Source organism: Enhydra lutris, unplaced genomic scaffold (assembly GCF_002288905.1).
Source record: "Enhydra lutris kenyoni isolate GAN:26980312 unplaced genomic scaffold, ASM228890v2 scaffoldscaffold15, whole genome shotgun sequence".
Taxonomy (NCBI): Eukaryota; Metazoa; Chordata; class Mammalia; order Carnivora; family Mustelidae; genus Enhydra; species Enhydra lutris.
The window spans coordinates 32,826,640-32,848,065 of NW_019154099.1; the positions used below are offsets into that span (position 1 = coordinate 32,826,640).

The 21,426-nt window shown below is 39.2% G+C and overlaps 1 protein-coding gene across 11 annotated transcripts in view; it reads left to right on the plus strand.

The window, feature by feature from the left end:
* Positions 1 to 21,426, plus strand: part of LOC111146985 (sciellin) — a 162,559-nt gene that overhangs the window by 31,527 nt on the left and 109,606 nt on the right. The window lies entirely within an intron of this gene.

A 21,426-nucleotide genomic window follows, 5' to 3' on the forward strand; every position in this document is an offset into this window, starting at 1 on the left:
AGTTATTACTTTGAAAGAGAATTCATGTTGATACTCTAAACGAGGAAGAAAAGGCTCTGTGGTCATTCTGGGCCAGTGCTTTGGAAGGGTGATTCAGAGCCACTTAAAATTCCTTTTGGCGGGAGGCAGAGTATATATGGTCAGATGATATTTTTAACGCTTTTCTAGGATTTGATGATCTCACAGTTTAGGCTGGACAATTTCCCACAATGACAGGTTTATTAATCAGAGAATCTAGGTGTGACAACCAGTCAGAGATGCCTTTGTGCTTTTCTCAAAAAAGAAGGTACTGGACAGACCAGCAGGGAGGCACATGGATGCCCCATGACCTTGTCCAACCCTGCCCTTTTGTGATCTCAAATATGTGGCCAGACACCTCAACTTCACACTCTTTGCCTGTTCTCCCTCAGATGATGATCAGGTGACACAGTAAAAGCATTACTTCGATTTCAGTCCGTTCCCTGATGTGTTTTTAAAGCTCAAGATAGAACTGTTGAGTTGTAAGCAATATCCTGGGTACTTCGAGTTAGAAAAGGGAAGGTGGAGATAAAGTAAACCTGGATGAGAACTTTTCTTTGGCATGATTTTAAAGATACTTGGCAGTAGTCTTCAAAGGAGGGTGTGTGTTTATCTTTTTTGGCATGGCTTTTGTTTTACTCATTCTGGAGCCCCACCTTTTATTTAGGGTAATATTTTATCTGATATCTTTGGCAGCTGTGCTGAGGCTGCTCACAGTTTCAAATTATCTGGTCAATTTAGGGAAAAACTCCAGTAATTTACATTTATGGCACCAATTAGAAATATATTATCCAAACTATCGCTTCGCAGTTTGGAATGTTGGTTGTTGTGTGAAGACAGTCATAAATCAATCTGAACAATGCAAAATTTTGGCAACTCATTTATACAGAACGTGAGACTATCAAAATAAAATATCAATGAACATTTTACTTCACTCAAAAAAAATTATTTTAGTTCTCTTACCCATTATCAGCAGCTTCATTTTTTAATGGAAATAAGTAATAAAGGCAACATTTTAGGATCTTCAACTATCACTTGACTGTAGACCCAAAATTTAAGATAGATGTTTTCAAGAAGAGTTCTTTTCTTTCTTTCTTTTCTTTCTTTCTTTCTTTCTTTTCTTTTTTTTTTTGGTTTTTGGGCTTTTAAATTTATTTTAGAGAGAGGGGGAGAGAGAGAGAGAGAGAGCCAAAGAGCATGAACAGAGGTGGGGATTGGGCAGAGGGAGAGGGAGAAGCAGACTCCCCATTGAGCAAGGAGCCTGACTCTTTGATTCCAGGACACTGGGATCCTGAGTCAAAGGCAGACGCTTAACCCTCTGAGCCACCCAGGTGCCTCAAGAAGATTTAATTCTTACTGTGAAAATATAGTGGCCAAATGTGAGGATTTTAGAAAACAAAACAAAACAAAACAAAACAAAACCTTGAGGTTGAAAACGTATTCTACCACTTACTAGCTGGGAGAACTCTGAGGTGAAAGACTCCATAAAATTATGAAATTTTTCTTTCTTTTATGCCATTCTAAACATTTCATGTGTAGCTAATTGCCTGACATATAGTGAAAACTCAAATATATTTGGTGACTCCATGAGTGATAAGGGCTTTTTGTTTTTCTATGCATGATAATTCTTTTTCAGTAACTGTTTTTATATAAAAATACTCCTCTTTTGCTCTTTCCTAAGATCATTTGGGTTCTGCAGGATCTTATATGCTTGAGAAGATGAAACATCACTCAGCAATCTGACATTTCTTGCTTCCTGTTTCTATTCTGTTGCTCATTGTTGAGCATGCTAACAAATTGTTTCTAAACCTACTTCCTTATTGATTGGTTAAATGAGATCAGAAACATATCTAATAATAAATTTTTCATAACATTTATGTTTTAAAGTATTTAATAAATGAAGGACTACCCAGTCTCTGGGGCTAATAAAGGCACAAGTCATCAAAACTAAGGAAAAAGGATTACACTTTACTATTAAAATGTTCAGATGATTACCATCTTCTGTATTCTGTGGCCAGAAATCACCAGCAAATTTTGTCTGCACTTAAGTCTTATAACCATGTAACACTTAAAGAACTGGGTCCTTAAATTCTCTCCACAATGGCAGGGTAATCCTGTGGAATATCAAATATGTGTATCTTCAATATCTCAGATGGCTGCCTATCAACTCATTTAATTTCATGAACCTTACATGAGCAATGACTGTGGGACCCTCTGAGCTGGGCTGTGGTACATTTAAAAGCCAACATAGATATTTCCTATCCAAAAATTATATGCTATAGTTTAGGATAGTGACATAAATACAAACAAAATATGGTCTGATAAAAGTAATAATAGAACATGGACAAAATAATGGCAGATTTCACAATAGGATGTATTCAGAGACTGATAATTACTTACCCAATATTAATTTGCCCCCTATTTCTTATAAAACCACTCCAATTTTATTCCAGGTGGCAAGAGGTCCAGCTAAAGACTCTATTTTCTATCGTCCCTTGCAGGAGATGTAGCCATAGGACTAAATTTCTGTTAATGTTATGCAAGCAGAAGTTTGGGATTGAACTTCTGAGTTCTTCTTAGAGTGGGGACAAATGGCTGGGGCTTGGGAGCTGGATTGTGGATGTGATGGCTGGAGCTCCAGGGACAATACTGGAGGGTAATGTGACCTTAACGATGGAAGCAATTTAAAGGATGACAAGTGGGGCATCTGGGTGGCTCAGTCAATTAACTGTCTGACTTGATTTCAGGTCAGTTCATGATCTCAGGAGGTGGAGAGATTGAGCCCCATATTAGGCTCTGTGCTCAACATGGAGTCAGCTTGGGATTCTCTCTTTATCCCTCTCTTTCTACCCACCCCCTGCCAACTCTCTCTATCTCTTAAAAAAAAAAAAAAGGATGACAAGGAAGGAAGAGAGAAAGAGTCTGATCACTAATGACACAGCAGAGTGAAACGCGGATTGCCTCTCCTTCAGTTTTGGGGTGGAAATGCATTTCTGTCTTATTTATGCTACTTCTGTTTTCACTGTGTTACTAGAATCTGAATGCAATTTGGGCTGATATGGAATGTGTAGTGTTTTGTTGTGTTTCATTTTGAGACCAAGGTATTGGGGAAGGTAACATAGAGAAAGAAAATGCCATGGCAGGTTATTTTAAAGGATGGATAGGAGTTTACAGGTGATAGCTGATGAGGATTTCAGTAGAAGAATATTCATTGTCACTATTTATTTCATTAGATACCGTTTTCCTAACATTGTGGTTGTTGGATATGAAAATAATTTCAAGCTTACAAAAAAGTTGCAAGAACAAGAATAATACAAAGAATACCTGTATACTCTTTACTCACATTTATCTGTGGTTAACATTTTACTTCATTTTCTTTCATTTGCTGCCTCCCTCTTTTTTGCATTGTATTACCAGTATTAAATTGTATACATCATGACCCTTTAACCCAGTACCACTTTTCTAAGTATTTCACTGTATTTTTCCTCAGAATATTCTCTTTCATAAGCATAGTTCAGTCATCAACTTTAATAAATTTAACATTAGTGCAATAGTTTTATCTAAACAATTATCCTTTTTTAATTGCCCCAATAATGTTCTTTACAGCATTTCCCCCTCCACTTTAGAATCCAATCCAGGGTCAGATACTGCATTTAGTTGTCCTGCATCTTCAGCCTGGAACACATTAATAAAAGTTGTCTTGTGTCCTTAATCTTGAACAGTTCCACAACTGTTTCTTATGTTTTATGCCAATAATATTTTTGAAGACTATAATCTTACCCTCTTTTTAGTAAAATATTCCTCATTGGCTTGATGTTTCCTCATAATTAGAGTCAGGTTACACATTCTCACCCATATACTTCATAGGTGATGTGTGTCTTTATCAAGGTGTCCCATCTGGAGGTACACAATGGCTGTCTGCTCCTCACTGGTGACATTAATATTAATCACCAGTGAAGGTGATACCCAGTTTCTCCCTGTACAATTAACTTTTTTTTTTTCACTTGAAATTAATTGACAGTTTGTGATAAGGTACTTTAAGTCCAGTGCAAGTTTCTGGTTTTCAGTAAAATTTTCTCTGGATTTAGTTATCATTCATTGATGATTCTTGCCTGATCTAGTCTTTATTCTAATGCTGCAAATGATTCAACTCTAGCACCCCCTCCACATTAACCAGCATCATTCAGCATTCTGCCTTAAAAGCATGAGACTTCCTCCCTGTCTCATTTATTTATTTACTTACATCAGTAGCATACATATTAGCTCATATTTTTCAGTGGTTTGTAAGTCATTCCTGTCCTTAATATTTTGGTGCTCATATTATCCCTAGTTTGACTTGACAATTGAAGGCCCTTTTCAAGTGGGTTCCTTGTTCTTGTTTTAAACCCCCATTGTTTTTTTGTTTGTTTATTTTTTTCTAAAGCACTTCTTCACTTTCTGGCATAACAATATATTCCTGGTTCATCTTGTACTATAAAGAATCTAACTTGTGGGTGATTAGTGAAGAGCACTTATATCTTTGAACCCTCAGCCCAATTGATATGGTAAGCATCTGTGCAGATAAATTTGGTTCAGGTATTTTGTTTTCAGTATTTGGCTCAACATATCTCCCTAAAGTACCGCCTTTTTCCCTTTCCTTTAGTTGGAATAGTATTATAGGCCAAACTTTGGGATTAGGTTTGCTGCTTATGGTTACTTTGGATTGGTCTTTGCTTCTTCACCCTTTCGTTATGCAAAGTTAGGAAGTATGTATGTATATGTATGCATATATACACACAAACATATAGATGCATAGGCATATAAACTTGCACAAACACATGCATATACACATTCCCATGTATTTTAGAAATTAAGAGCCCACATCAATATTTCCAATTCCAGTCCATTCCTGTGAGGCTCCTTCTTGTCATTCATCATTGTGTATTTCTATGTCCCTTCTTCCTTAGTGGGAACTCTGCCTCTCAATAGCATAAACATATTTACTCATTGCTTAATCCTATAAAATATCTCAATTGTTTCAGAATCACTTCCTTCATGCCACTACAACAAGTACATCTACAAAAAAAGACTTCAGAACTTGTTTGCAAATTCTCTATCCCCACTTTCCACCCCATAAATAGTATTTTAATAGGAGAACAAATTTTAATGTCACCAATGTGAGACTTCCATCTACTATTGACCTGAGACTATACAGTGTATGTGGAAATAGTCTTTACTCTAAAGTTCTGTGGTTCCTTCCTTGGCACATTCATATTGTTGAATGTAAATCTGAAATGAGTGGGGTGTGTGTATGTGTGTGTGTGTGTGTGTGTCCCCTGTGCACACTAAATATTGGTAGAGCACTATGAGTATTTCTTTTCAAATTGCTTCTGTTTGCTTTATCCTTTTCTATTTTCATCACTCCCTATAGAAAAACAGCAAGTTGCACCTTAAATTCATTCTACTAAATGAAAGAAACCTATTTGGAAAAAACTATATATTATATTCCAACTATATGTCACTTGGAAGAGGCAAATCTATAGAGATAAAAAAAAAGATTAGTGGTTGCCAGGGATTGGAGAGGAAATAAGTGAAGCACAGGGAATCTTACTGGGGACTTTGATAATAAAGTTAATAATAATCTATCAGTGTTGGCTCATTACAGAGTAAAATATGTATATACTGCCTGGAGCTTTCAAAGGACACCTATGTATCATTGTCAGGTGTTGTTAATGGCACCTATTCCAGGAACAGACCATTAGACCATACTAATGCAAGAGATATAATAATAGAGGAAACTAGAAAGGTGGGATGGTCAAGGGGTATTTGGGATCTCTATACTTTCACCGAATTTTTCTGTAAACCTAAAACCTCTCCAATAAATAGTATATTAATTTAAAAAATAGCAAATTTCAAATCTAGAAAAACTTAACTAGAGAAACAGAGAGCTTATATGTTACTGTGAGCTTCTAGAACACACCCAGCACAGTCATTAATTATCATCTAAGAAGCTGACCTAAATATTGGCAAAGACTTTTTGTTATTGTTGGTTTTGATCAGGTTTTTTTCTGCTTTTTAGGATTTATAATACATTTGGAAAAATTTAAAGGTTGAAAATAATTGTATTTTATTTGGCTTTCAGTGATCTTCAAGCCATCATTAAAGTAAACTCTCAGAGATCTACTATGGCAAATCCTATTGGAATTACTCAGTTTCCTTCTACATTGTGCATCCCACCCCACCCTCGACAATTACAATGCTATGAAGACTTTCTGGACTGTTCTCAGTGGCCAACCCCCTGAATCTGAGTTCAGATCAGCAAACTCATAAATTTTTCTTTCATGGTGATGCCTACTCTTTCTTGAGCCTCCTGGTTCTCTTACTGTAGGGGAGCAGCCATGCTCCTGGGCCTGACTTCTGGGAAGATACGCAGTTTTATTATCTTTCTGCAGGCATGGGAAACACAACTCAGGGAGCACTGACAGATGGGTCATGCTTTGTTTCAGGGCCTGTATTAGTCAGGGCAAAGGATTCTCTTTCTTTGCATCTTCAGGATAGTAACCTTTGATCACCTGCATTAAATCAAAGTCCATTTGCTCTAAGATCCTCAGCGAAATTTTTGTGCCAGTTACTTATTACTTGGAAAATGGCTTCTCTCATTCTAAGCACAGCTACTTGGGACTCTGTGTCCTTGTTGCTTAGCTGCCTTGATGTTCTGCTCCATTGGTTTCTGTTGGCTTTGAATGGAAGAGAGAGGAGCAGTCTGGAGCAGGCTGGCTTTGATGGGACATGTGGTTTTCAGATGGATTCCAATGTCTCTCCCAGTCTTGTGATTCATGTCATTTCCCTGGTATTCATTTTGAGGAACAGCACCATAACGTTTTCATGCCAGCGATTGGATAAATTTCATGGACATAAAGGAATTTTATTTAGCTATTAATAACAACAAGTGTGTTGGCTGTTGTTAGTATAATAAATAATTATACGTGATAATCACCAAAAAGAAGCAAAATGCAGCCTTGGTGCATACATTTGTAGCATCATGTGAAATTTGATTTTATAGTCATAAGGTCAAAAGAAAATCTGGTGAGTTTGGAATTTAATAATGTTTATCAGTTTCCTTCTTCTGTACTGATGCCAGGGTAGCTACACAAAAGTGATTCTGCAGAAGGTGTTAGTGTGTTCTAGGCTTTGCTGTACTCTCTTGTAAACTTGGAAACAAGGAGGAGTGACTATTAGGAATTCTGGCTTAGAGACTGTGTTAGTTAACTAGGGCGGCCATAACAAAGTACCAAAGCTTGGGTGGCTTAATACCCACAGCTCTGTTATTTATCAAAGTTAAATATTTGTGTGAACTTCCTTCTGTGATATTTGTCCAATTAATCAATTAATCAATGTATCTGTCCCTATACACCACTATATTAATTACTACAGCTTTATAACAAGTTTTTCTATCTGGTGATACTAGTCCTGCACCCTACCACTGCCTTCTAATTCAGAGAGTTCTTGGGTATTCTCTCTCATTGATATAAGTTTCAGAATCAATGCATCAATTTCAAAAGTTCTATTGATGTTTTGATTGGAACCTCATTACATCTGTAGATTATTTGGAGGAAAATTATATTCTTTATAATATTAAACCTTTCTATCCAAGAACACAAGATCTGTTTCCATTTTATTTAGGTATTATTTAATGTCCTTCTAGAAAGTTTCATAATTTTCTGCATATCATTTTTTTTGCATATTGTTATTTAGTAAGCATAGTTAATGAGGTACATCTTCTATTTTTTAAATTTTATTTATTTATATGACAGAGAGAGAAAGATCACAAGTAGGTGGAGAGGCAGGCAGAGAGAGAAGGGGAGGCAGGCTCCCTGCAGAGCAGAGAGCCCGATGCGGAACTTGATCCCAGGACCCCGAGATCATGACCTGAGCCAAAGGTGGGCTTAACCCACTGAGCCACCCAGGCGCCCACATCTTCTATTTTTATCTACAATTTTTGTGAGGTGTCTTTTTTTAGTTCTTATAGCTATTAAAGCTAAATATTGAAATAAAATTATTTTAGAACCAGACATTTAAGTTATATCCTAATTAATTGAGAAGAATTAATTACAAATATTTTTATTATGAAAAATTTTACTTATTAACTAAAATAATTAAATTAGTATTTATGTTATTCTTTTTAAGTTTCTACTATGGATTTTATGCCTTATAAGGAATATGTGTCAGTCAAATTTCTGCTAAGGAAACAGAAAGGCCTTGAGGATGAAGGTTATACAAAGCTGCTGATGGCTTTCAGGAAATCAGTATTTGCAGGAGTTGCAGGAGTTGCAGGAAATGGCTGACCGTGATTCAGCTACATATTCACCACTGAAATGAAATAATTCACAGGAGGAATACCGGAAGCTTCTGGAAGCATCTTAAATCTAATGTTTGCCAGAGCACATGACATGCTTGCCAGTGGCAAGGAAAAATATTATGGGTTCTGCTTCTCTCCCACCATCCAAAGCTTGTGTTCTCTCTTGGAGGCAGAATGTAATGCAAAACCCTGATGGCAGGGAATTTTGAGAAATCTAGTTCCTAGTCTTCTAGCCTTCATCAATAAGACATCCTGGAAGGTGGATAATGCTGGGTTATCCATGCATAATCTGCACAACACAAAACATACAAAAGTGCAAAAAGGAAGTCAAATATTAGATAGTGGAATGTGTTCAAAGTGCTTTTATGCTGGTAAGGAGATGTAATCAATTTTTTGAGATAGTACTTCCCTCATGCCCAGTGACTCTAAGGAGTGCCTCACTCTCTTAACCCCAATTACTGTCTCTCGAATTCACAACCCTTCTCCCTGGTGTCTTGATTTTTGATCACTTTCTTCTTTACTGTGCAATAAACGTTTAAGACACATCAGTTTCCTTCTCCTCTGTCTTGGGCAGGTCCTCTGGTGTGCAGATGTTCTTTGGCTCTGAGGAGTTTCCTCCTGAAGACGGACATAGGAAATACAGGCTTTAGAGGGTAACGCTGAGTGGGCAATTCTCAAATGCTCTAATAGCGGTTGGGGAGAGGGGCAGTCTATAAACTGCCATTTGCAAGTAATTTTTGCTTCAGGACACACCAACAGAAATGATCACAGACAGTACAGCCTTCTGTCCCTGAGGTACCTCTTGTCTAGTCCCAAAGGGTCTTGATAACATCCCACAGACATTTTATTGACTTCTCTCTTCCCAGCATCCTCTTGTCTTTCAGTTTTTGTCTTCCTGGCCTCCAGGAAACTGGCCTATTATTTCATCTAGCCCTACCCACGAACAAAGCAGAGAGTCTTCCTTAGTGCAAAAACCAAAATAACAACAACAAGTATCCTTCAGTGCCCCACCCACTCAATGCTGGCATTCACGAGGGTCATGCCTAGTTCACAGATGATTCACAGGGCCATGACAATGGACTCCCACTGAGAATCAACAAGAGACTCAGCCCTTATCCAGGGTGACAGCTCAGCTCACGGAGGCAGTGTCCTTGATTCTCTCACTCCCCTCCAGTGGAGTAGTTTTATGTGTTGCAGGCCAGCAGAGTAAAAGCACCTTTCTCACCTGATACCGTATTCTGTCCAAAGTAAGCCAGAACCACACATCCAGAATAGAGAGAGAGTGACGTCAGTTTGGGCCTGGTAGGAACTCTTGAGATAAAACCATAGGGATAGGGGGGCACCTGGGTGGCTCAGTGGGTTAAAGGCTTCTGCCTTCAGTTCAGGTCATGATCTCAGGGTCCTAGGATCGAGCCCCACATGGGGCTCTCTGCTCAGCGGGGAGCCTGCTTCTCCCTCTCTCTCTCTGCCTGCCTCTCTGCCTGCTTGTGATCTCTGTCTGTCAAATAAATAAATAAAATCTTAAAAAAAAAAAGAAGAAAACCATAGGGGCAGGAACCAAATTGCTCTCAAGCCTTTGACTTTTCCCATGATTGATGTGGCCTGTGAAAATACAGTTATGGTTAAAAGACATTAATATTGATCTGCACACATAGTGTTCTTTGGGTTTCAAAAAGAGCCCTCTGGAGGGCCTGTTCTGGGTCAGAGGCCTCTTCTCTCCTGGGATGAAAGGGGTACGAGAGTCCTCCTCCTTCCTGGGCTGTCAGAATGCACCAAGAACGCCAGGAGCTGTTTCACCAGAGCTCCTGGAGGGAAGGAGGGAAGAAAAGAGAGAAGTAGAAATCTTATTTATGCAAAATGTCCTGTATGAGTTCCACTCTTTCCTTGGTTCATTACAAGAAATATTAGCTAGGCTAAGTTTTGTTTTGTTATGATTTCTATGTTAAAATGTTAAAGAGATCAGTAGCAGAAGAAGTCTACAGGAATTTTAATGTGAGTGCAGATTTTTAGATAAGACAATGTAATATTGATTTCCTCTAAAGAAGCTGTAAATAAGCTTCTGCCCCTGGCGGAGGAACTTGCTCTTTATGCCACACCTCGTGAGGAAGTGCAGCTGCCAAATTCCTTGCACAATCCCTAAAGAATGTCTCTGCTTTTGAGAGTGTGTTTGCTCGGGCCTTGTCAGATTGGGCTTGAAGGGCAGGTGAGCCCACAGGGCGGGCTGCATACCTTCCCTGGGAGACCCAGGAGGCTACCCAGCCACTCATAACATTGGGCAGTGGGATCTTCAGGTGCAGCAGTAGAAGGTTTTTCTGTGGTTAGGCATTTGCCCAGAGGTATCTGAAATACTTCAGTGAGGCCCTCTTGATTATCTTTTTTTTTTCTTGTTGTTTTTTAATGACTTTGTTTACCTTCAGTAAATGACTTCAATGACATAATTTTTAACATTTCTCGATTTGCTGCCGCCGTTGGGGTAAATCACAGTTATGTGAGTTATGTTGGCGTTCCTTCCTTCTAATCTGTGCAGTCGACTCAGGAAGCCTTGAAAGGAGCCTCACTCCTTTTCTCTGCTGTGAACTCTGCTGAGTGAGCGAAAGAGAGAGGAAGGTGTTTAATGCTTCTGCTTTATGATGTAACCCATTGCTTTTCTCTCCCAGTCTCGTCTTACTGTCTTACTGCCTTATCCAATCTGATCCAGATTCTTTTTTCTTACTGTTGGAGAAATAAAGATCTGGGTGAAAAAGTAAAGGACCATAGACCTTATCAAGTAGCTTCATTAGAAACCCACTAGGAATTATTCTTGCTGCAAGACAGAGTTTGCTCCCTTTTAATTTTTTCATTTCAACCTATCTCTTTTTACAGAGGTAAAATGGGACTTGGTTGGGAAAGGAGAGCCAGAGAGGGAATATGTGTATACAAGTGTCAGGAATCTGAGGATAGTACTGTGTGTGTGTGTGTGTGTGTGTGTGTGTGTGTGTATACAGTTTATATAAGACCACAAAACTTCTTAAGTAAATGACAAGTAACAGTGGCTTACATCCATGCACTGGCTGTGTGAAGAATATTTGATTCTGTGACATGAACACATCAACTTAGAAAACTTTTCTCTTCTGCTCATAGCTTGTCATTTAGACTGCGATGGCTTTATCTTTTAACAGTGGAGGCTTTAGGTATGGCACACCAAACCTTTATAAGGAAATACATTTATTCAGAAAAGAAGTGGGCACTGAACATGTCTTTCCCCCTTCCTACATTTTCCACACCTACTTGTTTTACAGGGTTTAGGAGAAACAAAGCAGGGGAAGTGGGCGGATGCTAATGTGGGCAGTGTTAGGTGCTGGGAAGGCCCAACTTTCTAAAAGAGTCACACACTTCAGCTGTGAAATGAAAGTGAACTCCAGTCCAGTTTTCCTGGGGCCCTTCTCTGGACTCCCAGTGGCTGTGGACACTGGAACTGCTCCAGGAGTCTAAGAGAGGGAGGGAGTCTGAAGTTGACTTCCTCATCAAGTCTCCTTGGGTTGGTTGTTGTGCAAGCAAAGATCAAACACTTCACATTTCCCAGCCTTTCTACATGGGGTTGGCCATGGGTGTGTGAAGTCAGGGTCCACTCCCCGTTTCTGTGTTGCAGAATTACAGTTAGACTGGATCAGCAAGTCAGGTTACAGGAGTGCTTTTGAGGGGGAGAAAACCCTAACCATGGCATCTTGGATCCGATGTGACAGTGGGAAGTCTAGTGTTGGCTTTCCAGAGGACACAGAATAGTACACAGTGGAAAGTGGAGGGGTGGGTGTATTGTAGCAGCAGCAGGAGCAGCCGCAGCAAGTAGTGGATGGTGAAAAGCCCTGGCTCTTCTCTGGACCCTTTCCCTGCTGTGAAACCCTAGGCATATTGCTTAACCTCTCTGAATCTGTTTTTTCATCTGTGAAATGAAGATGATAATAGTACTTTAGAAAGAGGTTGTAAGGATGAACTCAGAGAAGGTTTAAGTGCTTTGAGGCTTACCTGAGAGAGTAAGTGGTCAAGGAATATTCCGTAATTTTGAATGGGCTCTGGTCTTACTTGCACACAAATGGAGTTGTTGAAGGTTTGGCAAGTCACCCAACCGTTCAGAACTTCGGTATTCTTGTCTGGAAAATGAGGTTTGTAGTAGATGTTTATGATCTTTTTCTTACTAGTATTCCCCCTCCATGGGGAGGAGGAAAAGAAGGAGGCATGTTTTTCTCAGTAGGATTCAGTTAGCATGGACCAGAGAGAGGTTGGCTCAGCACTGTGAGCTCTTATTCCTGCCAACCCTTCTGCCCATGCTCAGTTCTTGATCAGATTGTGTCCAGCTGCTTTCTGGTACAACAGCAGAGTTGAGTTTTGAGATATGACCCACAAGGCCTGAAATGAAGTATTTACTACCTGGCCCTTTAAGAAAAAGATTGCCAACCCCTGGCCATAGAACAAAGAACAAAAAAGAGGATTGATTCTAAGTTGCATCAATTATGTTAATAGTGAAAGCTATTACAACATTTGTATTCTGCTTGATACTTTCATAATGACCTTTGCCTCTATCTGTACTCAGAGCCAAGGTGTGTCACATTTTATTTGCGAATGAAAAATCCGTGAAAATTGATTCCGATGGTTTCTTGGAAATTTTCCATGATAGGGAAGGAATATTCTGAAAGATGCACTTTTGTAACTGCTGTGTTTTAAACATTGATTTTGGAATTGTGGGTCAGTATCATACTTTAATATATAAATATGAATTTAATCAAGTCTTTAGGTTACTTTTTAGCTGCCTTGGGAATTTGATAGGTAGCGTTAAATTTCCTTACCTCTTTACTCTTCTTCTTTAGGTATTAATAGTAGAAATGGCAAAAGTCAAGATTTATTTTCTTAGAAGACATTTGAATGTATAAACATATACAGTTTTTTCTTCCTGAAATAACTGAATATTCAGTAGAGAGAATGGAAAATAAAAAGCAAACCAACAGCAGAAAAAAAAGAAAAAGGAAAAACATCAAAAATGTAGAAAGAGCATGAGATGCATGACATAAAAAGCAAATTGCCTCATAGTGTTCTCAATGATTTCAAGGCTTTTCTTTCTCTCCACCCCACTTCTATCACACACACCCCACTCCTAAATTATTGAGACCAACTACTTTTTAATAATTTTAAATGACTTGATAAGGAGAGGAACTGTTGTAAAATGAAAGCAAATAATAAGACATACCAATTCCAAAATACTTGCAGTTCCCTCTTTTCTAGAGACATTATTAAAATTTTTATAGATTTTTGTCTCAGCAAAGGATTATCCATTAATTTATGATAATGTTTGGAAATCAAAAATTTTCTAGAATTCTCTGCTCTTTTCTGAGAATTTATCCTTTGATTTTTTGAAGTAAAGGACATAGGAGACAATCCAAAGATGAGTTGTGAGGAGAAACACAAGTGGGTAGAGGGAATAAAGTCCCAGGTGGAGAAGGTGAGTGGGAGGGGCTGAAGGTGTAGGAAGTGGGGGCTTTTCAGATATTATGTGGGGGGCGGGAGCAAGGACACAATTTGGGAAAACCAAGTGGCTTGAGAGATTCACTCAGAATGTGTAGGAGGTAGCAGCAAAATATAGCATGCGAAAATAGCAGCAAAAAAACAAGCATGAAGGTGAGGGACTGCTTGAACCCAGTTCTTTGGTCTAATCTTTTGAAGCCTGAGATATTGAGAAGGAAGACACAGAAGGAAGGGTCTGATGATTTCATTTTCTTGTCAGGTGACTTCTATTCGGTTTTCCCCTGTGCCACATGGTAGTGCAAATGTATTCAAATAAGAAATAATCACTGAGAACTGGCTAAGTCAGGCCTATTGTAGACATTATAGATTTGAGGGAATGTAAGCTTGAGCTATGCCCTGGAGATGCTTACTTCCTGATAGGGAAGACAAACACAGGTAGAGCTATTGACGTGTGTGTGTGTGTGTGTGTAGATGTTTAAATCTAATATATATATGTGCTACATATGTATAAATCTAATATATAAGATATGTGTATAAATATAATATATGCAGGGGCTCTTGGATGGTTCAGTCAGTTAAGTGTCTGCCTTTGGCTCAGGTCATGATCCTGGGGTCCTGAGATTGAGCCCCACGCCCCCACTCTCTGCTCAGCGGGGAGCCTGCTTCTCCCTCTCCCTTGCTGCTCCCCACCATCTGTGCTCTCTTTCTCAAATAAATAAATAACATTAAAAAATATATGCGTTATATATGTGTAAATATGAACATACAGAGATATATATGGAGGTATATACATGTGTGCACATGGCATAGATAGTATAGACAAGGTAGGTAAGTTTCTCCCCAAGTTCAGCTGGGAATAGATTTCACATGATCACTCCAAGCCATATTTGAACATCCAGTGACCATCTGGAAACATGCCTGTTAGGTTAATATTGTTTATATAACTAATGAGTGGAATGGAGAGAATGTTTTAAAAATTGCGTGTGTTTCTAACATTTGTTCACAAGATTTTTAAGTATAAAACTTTAGATGCAACCCTAAGGATGTCAACTATTTTAAGAGTATAGATTTTTTTCAATTTATTTACTAAATCAAAGAACTTCATGTATTTTGAACTTAATGAAATATTTAGATTTTTAAATTGTAAAAATAGAGGAAACTAGAGAGAATGCCGAGAAATTGTAAACATGTGTTAGGTGCAGTAGACCAAATAATGTTTCCCCAAAGATGTCCACATCCTAATCCCCAGAACCTGGGGACATGTCACCTTGCATGGCAAAAAGGACTTGGCAGATATGATCAAATTAAGGGTTTTGAGATAAGGAGATTATTCTGGATTATCTGGGTGGCTCCCATGTAATCACAAGTGTCCTTCTGACACAGAGACAGAGGATCGGTCAGAAGGAGGGACTATAATGACAGAGCAAGAGGTTGGAATGAGGCAAGGATGGAGTCAGGAACCAAGGGAAGCAGGCAGCGTCGTTTATAATCTAAGAAAGGCAGAAATACATTTTTTTCCCTTTGAACCTTCAAACGGAGCCAACTTTGCCACCACACTGACTTTAGCCCAGTGAAACTGACTTGGGCTTGCTGATTTCCAGAACTGTAAGATAATGCAGTGTATTGCTTTAAGCCACCAAATTGGGGGTAATCTGTTACAGCAATAATAGGAAACTTATACGATAGTGAATTATTAGAGGAGAGAGAAAACAGATGTTTTTAAAAGATTTTATTTATTTATTTGACAGGCAGAGATCACAAGTAGGCAGAGAGGCAGGCAGAGAGAGAGGGGGAAGCAGGCTCCCCGCCGAGTAGAGAGCCTGATGCGGGGCTCGATCCCAGGACCCCGGGACCACGACCCGAGCTGAAGGCAGAGGCCCCAACCCACTGAGCCACCCAGGTGCCCCGAGAAAATAGATTTTTTTTTTTTTTAATGAGAAAATAGATTTTAAGAGAGAAATGAAACTCCACCATGGTGGTTGGATGTGGGAACACTGCAGCAGAAGAAAGAGATGGGGATTGAGAAGAAGAAGCGTCCAGCCAGTCATGAAGAGAGTATGCATAATAAGCTGCAATTGAAGAGAAGGAATTGTGGAGCACGACGGTGAATACCGAACACACACGGGCACCTCTCATTCTGTTGTTCACAAATAATCCTTTCTGGCTCAAAAGACCAAAGTTTCCTGGATGACAAGCCCTTTATAAATCTATCAATAGTTTATCAGTAAGCCCCAGGGACTGACTCTTGAAAAGATCATCATTCACCTTCCAAAACCCATGTTTAGTGGTAGATAACGACTTAAACTTGCTCATTAGAGTTTGACCATCGGACACAGCAAATATGTCTAGATGAGTGGGGTCGTTAATTGCACTCACACTCTTGTTCTTGTCTGATATATTTTATATGTAAATAAACAAAATGGATTAATATTTCACTAATAGCTTACTTTTAGGTAGCACCCTAAGTTCTAGGCCCCATTCTAAGGGCTTATTGATAGGAACATAATTGATCACCATTATGATCCTATGTGGGAAGTATAATTTTATTATCCTCATTTCACAGATGAGGAAACTCAGACAAGAGTTTTGCAAGATTACACAATTCGTCACTAGCCGAGGCCACTGGGCCTCTTAAGTACTAGCTATATGGTCTCCACTATTAAAGTCCAGAATGTATGTTGTACGCTAAGTACAGCTAGGTTACCAAATAACATAGCTAAGTGCTACAGTAGAAGCACATATAGAGTTTTCTTGGAGCAAAGAGAAAGGGGGGTTCCTGCTCATGTTTGGAGAGTGGAATGGTAGGAATATCTTCACAGAACAGTAAGTAAACTCTGTGTTTGCCGGCATTTAAAGGTGAATAAGACATTGCCAAGTGCATAAGAGGCGAGGATATTTCAGGTCACAGGTGCGCCATAGGAACAAATAGTAAAGGCATAAACTGCACAGTAGTTTGGGCAACAGCAAGGATTTTGATGTTAATAGAGCTTAGGGTGCACAGGGTAAGTGGTGGGGGATGAGCCTGGAATAGCCGAAAGTGGCTTCAATAAGGCAGACCACCTTCCTGTTTATTTTATCTGCCCTGTCCAATATGGTATTCGAAAAGTGGCTAGTGTAGGGGCGCCTGGGTGGCTCAGTGGGTTAAAGCCTCTGCCTTCGACACAGGTCATGGTCCCAGTGTCCTGGGATCGAGCCCCGCATCTGGCTCTCTGCTCGGCGGGGAGCCTGCTTCCTCCTCTCTCTCTGCCTGCCTCTCTGCCTACTTGTGATCTCTCTCTGTCAAAAAAAAAAAAAAAAAATCTTTAAAAAAAATTTAAAAAAAGAAAAAAAAGAAAAGTGGCTAGTGCAACTGAAGAGCTGAATTTTTTTTTAAAGTTTTATTTATTTATTTGACAGAGAGAAAGAGAGATAGCGAGAGAGGAAACACAAGCTGGGGGAGTGGGAGAGGGAGAAGCAGACTCTCCCTGGAGCAGGGAGCCCCATGCGGGACTCAATCCCAGGATCCCAGGATCATGACCTGAGCAGAAGACAGACGCTTAATGACTTAGTCACCCAGGTGCCCCAGAAGAGCTGAATTTTTAAATTTATCTAATTTTGGTTAATTTAAACTTGAATAGCCACAGATGGCTAGTAGCTGCCATATTGGGTAACATATTCCTATATGAATGTAAGGTGTTTGAATTTTATGGGACATGGGAATTTATGATGTGTTTGAGGCTGGAGAATGATATGATTGCCTCTCTTTTGGAAAAATAATATTAAAGGGGGATGTGTCTTTACTGGGGAGAAAGTAATAACTTGGTGTGTGCTATGCACTCGGCCCACTTCCGAGAAGTTGAGAGGAACTGTGCTTTGAACCATGCAGCGCTGGTGTTGGTCACAGCTGAGTGAGATGGGGTAGGTGTCTGAGCAAAACCATCCTCTGTGGCTCACCAGAAGCCCAGGAGATGGACTGGTGCAGAGGCTGTCTCTGTAGAAACTCAGGCGACTACCAACCCCCCACCCCGCCCAACTCAAAGCAGTTCTCTCTCAGAGGATTCAAACGGATACTTGCAGGAACTGTGATAAAATGGTAACATAGTAGGAAGAAGAAGGAAGAAGAGAATAAAAAGGCTGCTGACAATGTCTATCAGCCTCCGGAATCTTCGTACTAAACCTCCTGTGCTGTGAGGGTTAATTCCAACAAGCCTGGGATTCGCCTGAGTTACTCTACTACACTAAAAAAAAAGCATGCACAGCATTCATCTGAAATGTATTAATAGCATTACTTTGTAACCATGTGCCCTAAAAGTTTCAGGATGGTTTGTACCAGCTGGTCAGCATTGTTTCTTGTTAACAATAAAACTGATGATTTGTGCCTGGTGAGACCCCAGAAGGCCTGGTCACATGGCAGGAATATGCCTTACATGACTAGGAAGGTATAAGAAATTCCAGCTGACACTCCATTTGGGTAATCCGCTCACAAGTCAGTGGTTCTCTGGGAGAAAGCAGATTTTGCAAAGACCCTTTCAGAGGGAGAACAACTGGAGCTTGCAAGAGGCTTCTCTGACCCTTTACTATGAAATAGGCTTTTCCAGTAATGCCTATCTTTATTTCAATGCAGTTGCTACATTGAGTCTTTTTCCTGTATTAAGTTGTAGATTTCTGAGCATCATTATTTGAGGGTACTGTGGCTCTTCCCTGTTTAATTGCCACTGGTAGTGTGTTTCCGTTGACTGAGATTTCTGGAGTTTATCTCTGATCTTTACATCCTGAAAGAGCCTGAGTGACTCAGTAGGGGACAGGTCTGAACAGCAAAGAGGCCAGTTAGCAGGTGGTTGAAATGGTGTACCCTCAGGATGTTGAAGGTCCCAACTCAAGCACAGGTGGTGGGAGTCAAGTAGAAGGGACAGGTTAGAGTGAAGCAGGTGATGGATTTGACAGTGATGGGTCAGGGACCATTTCATTAGATGTGGATGTGGAGAGAGCAAGGGAGGAGACACAATGGTCGTGGAGGCTCCAACTTCAGGTAATAAGTTCAGTTATGATAATTACTGTTTGAGCAATCTCTATAAAATGCAGAGAAATCTTTTCCTGCTTTAAGAGAGCAGTGAGTATTACCGGTGAGTTGAAGAACTGAGGCTAGTCTGTAGTTCTGCCTATTATATAATTTATATAGTTCAGCCAGGGATAGAAAAATATCATAAGAAGATCAGACTTACAAGACAGATAAACCAGATTTTTGGCAAATGGTGAATATCCCTTGTGTATGCCCACTTATTGCTTATGATCATTATTCCTTCATTCAGTCAACAATTAGTGAGTGCTATTATGAGTCAGGAACTGTGCTACACATTTAGAATAGAGACACATTTAAGCCCTGCTCTCTGATCTCAAGGGGCTTGTGATATAATACCATGAGGTAATTGGCAATGGAGAGACTGATACAAAGTGGAAAGCACTGACTGTGAATTGAAAAAAACCAGAGCTAAAAAAAAAAAAAAAAGAAAAAAAGAAAAAAACCAGACCTGATGAACAAGAAATTATGAAATAACAATCTAAAAGAAAAGACTTTAATTATAAAAGATGATTTGCCAAAAAAAAATTTTTTTTAAAAGCTGATTTGCCATTCTAGATTTTTCAGTGGAAGGAAGAGCAACTCTTCCTTCTAATCCCTGCAGAATTGATTATTTCATTCTGGAACAGGAGGCTTACACTGTGTTTGTGGTGTAGCTTACATTTTCTATAGGAGATGATATGACTGGGAAAGTGTGGACAGACATATACCACTCTGAAGAACTGTTATTGTTGCTGCAGAAATGCTGCTTTGGATAGGTACAGGAATGAGCAGGAAAGTAGCAAAACTTCCAAGCAGGCTTTCTTGACTTTGGCACTATTGAGGAGAATCTGGCTGTAAGTCCTGTTTACCCAACTAGATCTCTGCTCCTACTTCCCTCATTAATTGGACCAGTCATGCCTCACATTGCCTCAGACTGCCAAATCCTGAACTACATTCATAAGCAGGAATCTGGAGACCTTAAGGAGCAAATCTAGGAAGGCAAAGTGGATGGATGGATCTTCTCCCCTTCGACCATCTAATCAATGTTCATACAAACTTCAAAACTCAATATCAACATTAGCCCCCAGGCCCAGGTAGAATTCTTCAGTCTCTCTACCATGTAACTATGACCATAATATTTCTGTGTATTACTTTGTCCTGTGTATTACAGTTATTTAATTCAATGTCCATCTCTCCAACCATGGTGAATTCTTAGAGAGCAAGTACTGGGTCTCATTAATTTTCCTGTCCTTTGGATTGAAACAGTACTAGAAGCACTTAATTAATTAAGTGCTATTAAGCAGTAGTTAATATTTGTTAAGTGAGCAAATGATTGAAGAAGACAAATGAGGGTAAGAGGGATAAATTGGTAAATCCATTACAGAGGACAATTTGCTAATATTTATCTACCAGTGTTAAAATGTATGAATTCTTGAATCTAGCACATCTATAAGCATTTATCCTACGGGTATATACACGCATGTGCCAAATATTCATGTACAGTGTTACTGACTACAGCATTGCTTGTTAGCAGAAGCTTCAAAATGATGGAAATGTCCATTAATAGTGGATTGATGAAGTAGATTATGGCATATCCATAGGATGAAAGGCCAAGCAGCCACAAAAAACACAGTGTAGAAAGATTGTCAGGATATGATGTTAAAGCAAAAAAAAAAAAAAAAGGATTCAGAATAATGTAATATGCAAACATTTCAGAAAAAAATGGAGGAAATAACTGTATCTTACATTTGCTCATATATGTATAAATATCTATGAAAGGACCCAGAAGAAACTAAATAACTGCTCTTTTTTGGAGATCAAAGTTTGGGGAGAGTGGAAGACTGTTCATTGTACTCCTTTCTATACTTTTAATTTCTGAAAATGTAAGTATATGGCTGGTTCAAAATATATTGTGTAAATATTTTTTTTTAATGAAAACTGCCTGTGGATGGTCATAGCAAGTTTGTTCATAAGTGCCAAAAGTTGGAAACAAATAAGATGTTTTTCATTGGGCGAATGGATAAATAAACTGTGGTATAGACAGTGGAATAGCTGAAAAGCCATGAGCTATCAAGCAGTGAAAAGACATGGAAGAACCTTAAATGCATATTACTGAGTGAAAGAAGCCAATCTGAAAAGTCTACATACTGTATGATTCCAACAGGATGACATTTGGCAAAGACAAAACTATGTAGACAGTAATAAGGTCAGTCATTGCCAGGAGTTGTGGGGAGGGTAGGATGACTAGACAGAGCACAGAGGATCTTTAGGGCAGTGAGAAGATCTCTATGATACTATAATGGCAGATACATGTCATTATATATTCATCCGAATCCATAGAACGTACAGCACCAAGAGTGATGGTCTAATGTAAATTATGGACTTTTGAGTGACAATGACGTATGAGTGTAGATTCATCCATTTTACAAATGTATGTGCCTGGTGGGGGTGGTTTATAATAGAGGAAGCTGTACGTGTGGGGGAGGAATTATATGGGATTTCACTGTACATGACTCTCTATTTTGCTATGAACCTAAAA